Raw genomic sequence first — 5926 nt, forward strand, 5'->3', positions numbered from 1 at the left:
ACTCAGACAGCTATGCTCTAACTACAGGAATAACACAGGGCCAGGGAAACATTTAAAGGAATACACCACTGGCTGCTTCGAAAAGCCATCTTTGCATCGTTCCTGTGGCTGCCGCTCTGCTCGCTGTAGCCCCTCTGGGAGCTTCTTCACCAGAGTCCTCCAACTCTCACCTTTTTAAAGAAAATCTGCTGCATCAATCACTGGCGTGCCCCACATGTCAGACATGGCCGAGGACACCGGCTCCGAGGTCACCCCAAGGTCTTAAAGGAGAAGGAAGTTGAGGAGGCTGAAAATGGAAGAGATACACCTGCAAGTGGGAACTCAAATGAGGAAAATGGGGAGCAGGAGACTGGCAATGAGGTAAATGAAGAAGAGAAAGAAGGAGGGGAGGAGAAGGAAGGTGACGGTGAGGAAGAGGGTGGAGATGAAGATGAGGAGGCTGAGGCAGCTGAAGACGAGGAGGAGGTGGAGGAGGAGGAGGGTGTTGACACCAAGAAGCAGAAGACCGAAGAGGATGACCAGACAGCAAAAAAGGAAAAGTTAAACTTTTTTTTTTTTAAAAAAAGGCCTCTGTGACCTATTCACCTCCACTTCCCATTTCAGAATGTAAACGTGGTCACCTTCGAGTAGAGACTCCCATCCGCCTGCCCACCACCTTGGGCAGCACCACCCACAGATGACACCTACTCTCCACCACCCAACCAAAACCACATGAAATTGCAGCAGGGGAGGAAAAAAGAACCAAAACTTCTAAGGCCCTGCTCTTTTTCTTTTTTCTCTTCTTTTCTTTTCTTTTCTTTTCTTTTCTTTTCTTTTCTTTTCTTTTCTTTTCTCTTCTTTTCTTTTCTTTTCTTTTCTTTTCTTTTCTTTTCTTTTCTTTCTTTTCTTTTCTCTTCTATATTTTTCTTTCCCTTTTTCTAATACATTTTTTAAAATTGATTTCAGAGAGGATGGGAGAGGAATAGAGAGACAGAAACATAAATGATGAGAATCATTGATCAGCTGCCTCCTGCATGCCCCACACTAGGGATTGAGCCTACAACCCAGGCATGTGTCCTCACCGGGAATTGAACCATGACCTCTAGGTTCATAGGTCTATACTCAACCACTGAGCCACACTGGCTGGGCTCTACTCTTTTTCTTAAAAGTATTTTAAAAAGGAAAATTTGTTTGTATTTTTTATTTACATTTTATATTTTTGTACATATAAAAAATGGGGTCAGCCATTTTTTATGGTCTTGGGATGACCAAACCAGCCTTTGGAGCATTCTCTGTCCTACTTCTGACATTACTTGTGGTGTGCCTATGTTCATAATAATCTCAAAGAAAAAAACCTTGTAAATAAAGAAAAACAACAACAATCTTATTCCAAACATTCCAGTAACTTCTTGTGTATGTACTTAGTTGTTTTATAAGTAGTTGGTTTGTATGAGATGGTTAAAAAGGCCAAAGATAAGAAGGTTTCTTTCTCTTTTTTTGTCTATAAAGTTGCTGTTCACTTTTGGCCTGTTTGATGTATGTGTGAAATAATGTTGTCCAACAATAAATGGAAATTTTATTTTGCTGAGTTGTTCTCACAAAAATAAATAAATAAATAAATAAATAAATAAATAAATGCAGCAAACCTCCAATAACTGGCCCCAAAGAAATGGAGATCAGGAATTACCTGACAAAGACTTAAAAATAATTGTTCTAAAGATGCTCAGAGATATACAAGAAAACACAGGTAAACAATTTAATAATATCAGAAAAACAATACAAGAAAAAAAGTGAAGTTCAACAAAAAGATAGAACATAAAAAGAGAACCATACAGAAATTTCGGAGCTGAATAATACAATGACTGAATAATTCAATAGAGAGCTTCAATAATAGATTTAACCAAGCAGAAAACAGAATTGGTGATCTATAATACAGATCACTTGAGATTATCCAATCAGGGGAGCAAAAAGAAAAAAGAATGAAAAGGGAGGGGGAAAGTCTACAGGATTTATGGGAAACCACTAAAACAAATAATCTACACATCATTAGAGTCCCAGAAGAAGAGAGGAAAAAAGGAACTCCATTCTGAGAACTGAGTTGGGGCCCAGAGTGGCAGGAGTGGTGCTTCAGGCCCATCCACATGAAAAGATGCTCAAAAGCAGTAATCAAAAATTCAAATCAAAACCACGAGACATCACCTCACACCTGTTAGAATGGCTACCATGAAGAAGACAAGAAATAACAAGTGTTGGCAAGGATGTGAAAAAAAGGAACACTTGTGCACTGTTGGTGTGAATACAGGCTGTTATAGCCACTATGAAAAACAATATAGAGGTTCCTCAAAATTTTTAAAATAAAACTATAACATAATCTGAAATTCCACTTCTGGATATATATCCAAAGGAAATAAAAACAGGATATGAAAGAGGCACGTGCACTCCCATGTTTACTTCAGTATTATTCACAATAGTCAAGACAGGGAAACAACCAGTGTCCCCGTACAATGAATGAATAAAGATATGGTATATGTATACAAGAGTATTATTCAGCCATGAGAAAAATGGAAATCCTGCCATTTGCAGCATGGATGGACCTCGTGGGATTATGTTAAGTGAGATAAGAAAGACAAATACTATATAATCTCACTTATATGTGAAATCTAAAAAAGCCAAATTCATAGGAACAGTGAGAGAATTTGGGAGATGTGAATTAAGGGTACAAACTTGTAACCAGTAGATACATAAGTCTTGGAAATCTGATGAATAAACACCATAGTCTTTATAGACAACAATTCTGTATTATAAACTTCAAAGTTGTTAAGAAACTAGATCTTAATTAGCTGTTCCAACCACAAAAAAAGAAAGCATTATGTGTCATGTTAGCTAACACTATGGTGGTAATGATTGCAATATATAACTGTATCAAATCAGCGTGTTGTACACCAAAATGTATATAATGTTATATGTCAGGTATATCTCAATAAAAATTAAATATTTTTAAAGGGGAATGAAACTCTCATCATTTTGCCCTTATATCTGCCATCTTATTACACATCCTGATGGCCAGAATTAGGATACTGAGCCAAGTAGCAGTAGCAATAGTACTGACATAGAGGTTACCATATGCTAAGTCCTGGTCTATGCACTTTAAAATTTTAACTTATTTAATTGTCACAATAACCTTATAAAGTAAGAACTATTATCCTCGTTTTGCATGTGAGGAAACTGAGACAAACAACTTTTAAATAACTTATCCAAGGTCAGAAAGACAATAAGTGCCCTGGCTGGTGTGGCTTAATTGGTTGGAGCGTTGTCATGTGCAATGAGGGGGTCACAGGTTCGATTCCCAGTCAGGGCACATACCCAGGTTGTGTTCAATTCCCAAAGGAGGCAATCAGGGAGGCAACCAATTGCTGTTTCTCTCTCTCTCTCCCTCTAAAATCATTTTTTTTTTTTTAAAGACAATAAGTAAAAGAGCAAAATTTTGTACCAAGGCAATCTGCCTCCTCCAAAATCCATGCTCATATCCATTATTCTTTACTGCCCATTTATCATCTAGTTTGGTGGGGCTTGGTGGTCATTAATAAGTATATTCCCCATTCAAATATTTATTTAAGTATTAACTCTAAAGAAAATATTCTGTGCTTCATTTTCTGCCTACCCAAACATCTTTTTTTACATTCCCAACAAACTTTGGATCCATGCATGTTTAGACTCCATAGACAAAATGTCCCGTGGCAGTCTTCCTTTATGTCTTTCTTTTTAAATGCTTCCCCTGTCTGCAGGAAGAAATGAGCAGTAGTTTCTAGTTGTGCTAGTTGCTACAAGGAGCACGCCCTCTTGTGGCCTGCTGATGACATGCAGCCAGATAAAACATTCTCAGAAAGTGCTTCAATGACATTTCTTTTCTTTTACAGGTTTAGGGGCAGAGCACCCATCATATTAAAAAGCAAGTTTTTAAAAATCTATAATAGATCTTAATGCATTATTGTGTTTCATTGAGGGGGTAACACTATCCTTACTTGATAGAACAAAACACGAGGTCACAACGGACAATTATTTTACTCCTGGTTCAGATGTAGGCAATTCAAGTATGCCAAAGTTTTTTTAAAAAGATACCATCCCTATATCTTGATAGCGCTCAAAGTGGCTTAAAATAAAATAACAATTCTTGCACATTTTTGAAATAATTCCGGACCATGAAATTGCTGTGAAAACCTTATATGTGGAATCTAAGAAGCAAAATAGACAAGCAGAACAGACTCATAGATACAGAGAACATTTTGACAATTGCTATACAGGGGGTTCAGCAGGGTGGAGAAATGGGTGAAAATGGTGAAGGGATTAAGTACAAATTGGTAGTTACAGAATAGTCATGGAGATGTGAAGTACAGCATAAGGAATAGTCAATAATGTAATAACTACATATGGTGTCAGATAAGTGTGAGATTTATCAGGGTAATCTCTGTAAATTACACAAATGTCTAATCACAGTGTTGTACACCTGAAAGTAATATAATATTGTATGTCAACTGTAATTTAAAATTTAATAAAAAAACAACACTGGCATGGCTCAGTGGTTGAATGTCAACCTATGAACCAGATCATCATTCGGTTCCTGGTCAGGGCACATGCCCAGGTTGCAGGCTCGATCCCCAGTGTGGGGCATGCAAGAGACAGCCAATAAATGATTCTCATCATTGATGTTTCTATCTCTCTCTCCCTCTCGCTTCCTCTCTGAAATCAATAAAAATATATGTATTTTTAAAAACCACTTTCTGCCCAACGGGTGTGGCTCAGCGGTTGAACGTCAGTCCAGGAACCAAGAGGTCACCAGTTCAATTCCCAGTCAGGGCACATGCGCGGGTTGCGGGCTTGATGTTCCCCTCTCATCGATGTTTTGTTTTTTTAAGCAGTCTTATTTATTTTTAAATTTATTTCAGAGAGGAAAGGGGAGGGAGAGATAAACTACATCAATGATGAGAGAGAGTAGTTGATCAGTTGCCTCCTGCATGCTCCCTACTGGGGATCGAGCCCACAACCTGGGCATGTGCCCTTGACTGGAACTGAACCTGGGACCCTTCAGTCCGTAGGCCAGCACTCTATCCACTGAGCCAACTTGGCTAGGGCATCTCATCAATGTCTTTATCTTTCTACTAGTAGCACTGTGCACGAATCCGTGCATGAGTAGCTTGCTGCCACTTGCCTCAGCTGGCCACCCCGCCCACCACCACTGGTAGCTCTCCGCTGCTCATAGCTCGTTGCCCCACCCTCCTGGAGCTCTCTGCCGCTTGTAGATTGGTCGTGATGTTATGGTGTCCTGGCTAATTTGCATATTCCTCTATTATTATATTAGACTAGAGGGCCGGTTCACAAATTTGTGCACAGGTGAGGTCCCTCGGCCTGGCTGGTAATTGGGGCCAATTGGGGCCCTCTCACCCAGTCCTGATCGGAGCCAGCTGGCCGGGGGGAGGGACTGCGGGAGGTTGGCTGTCCATGGGAGGTTGGTTTTGGGAGCGCACTGACCACCAGGGGGCAGTTCCTGCACTGAGCGTCTGCCCCCTGGTGGTCAGTGTGCATCATAGCGACCGGTCATTTGGTCAACCGGCCATTCGGTTGACCGGTCATAATGGTCACTTAAGCTTTTATATATAGAGAGTCCTCTCCCTTCCAGGAAGGAAGAAAGGAAGGAGAGGAGGGAGGGAGGGGAAAGGAAGGAAGGAAGGAAGGCAGGAAGGAAGGCAGGAAGGAAGGCAGGAAGGAAGGCAGGAAGGCAGGAAGGAAGGCAGGAAGGAAGGAAGGAAGGAAGGAAGGAAGGAAGGAAGGAAGGAAGGAAGGAAGGAAGGAAGGAAGGAAGGGAAAAGAATAAAAACATTTCCTAATAAATAAGGCTAAATACTTTTTTTAAATTGCTGTGAAAATTGTAACAAGCCATACATCCCCCAGG

The 5926-nt window shown here is 40.2% G+C and overlaps 1 pseudogene across 1 annotated transcript; it reads left to right on the forward strand.

Moving 5' to 3' along the window:
* Positions 1-214: 214 nt before the first annotated feature.
* LOC307102400 lies at positions 215-544 on the forward strand (annotated as a pseudogene). Its single transcript has one exon. The product of its transcript is annotated as an uncharacterized misc_RNA (transcript).
* Positions 545-5926: the final 5382 nt, after the last annotated feature.

Source organism: Cnephaeus nilssonii, assembly GCF_951640355.1.
Source record: "Cnephaeus nilssonii genome assembly, chromosome: 6".
Classification (NCBI taxonomy): Eukaryota; Metazoa; Chordata; class Mammalia; order Chiroptera; family Vespertilionidae; genus Cnephaeus; species Cnephaeus nilssonii.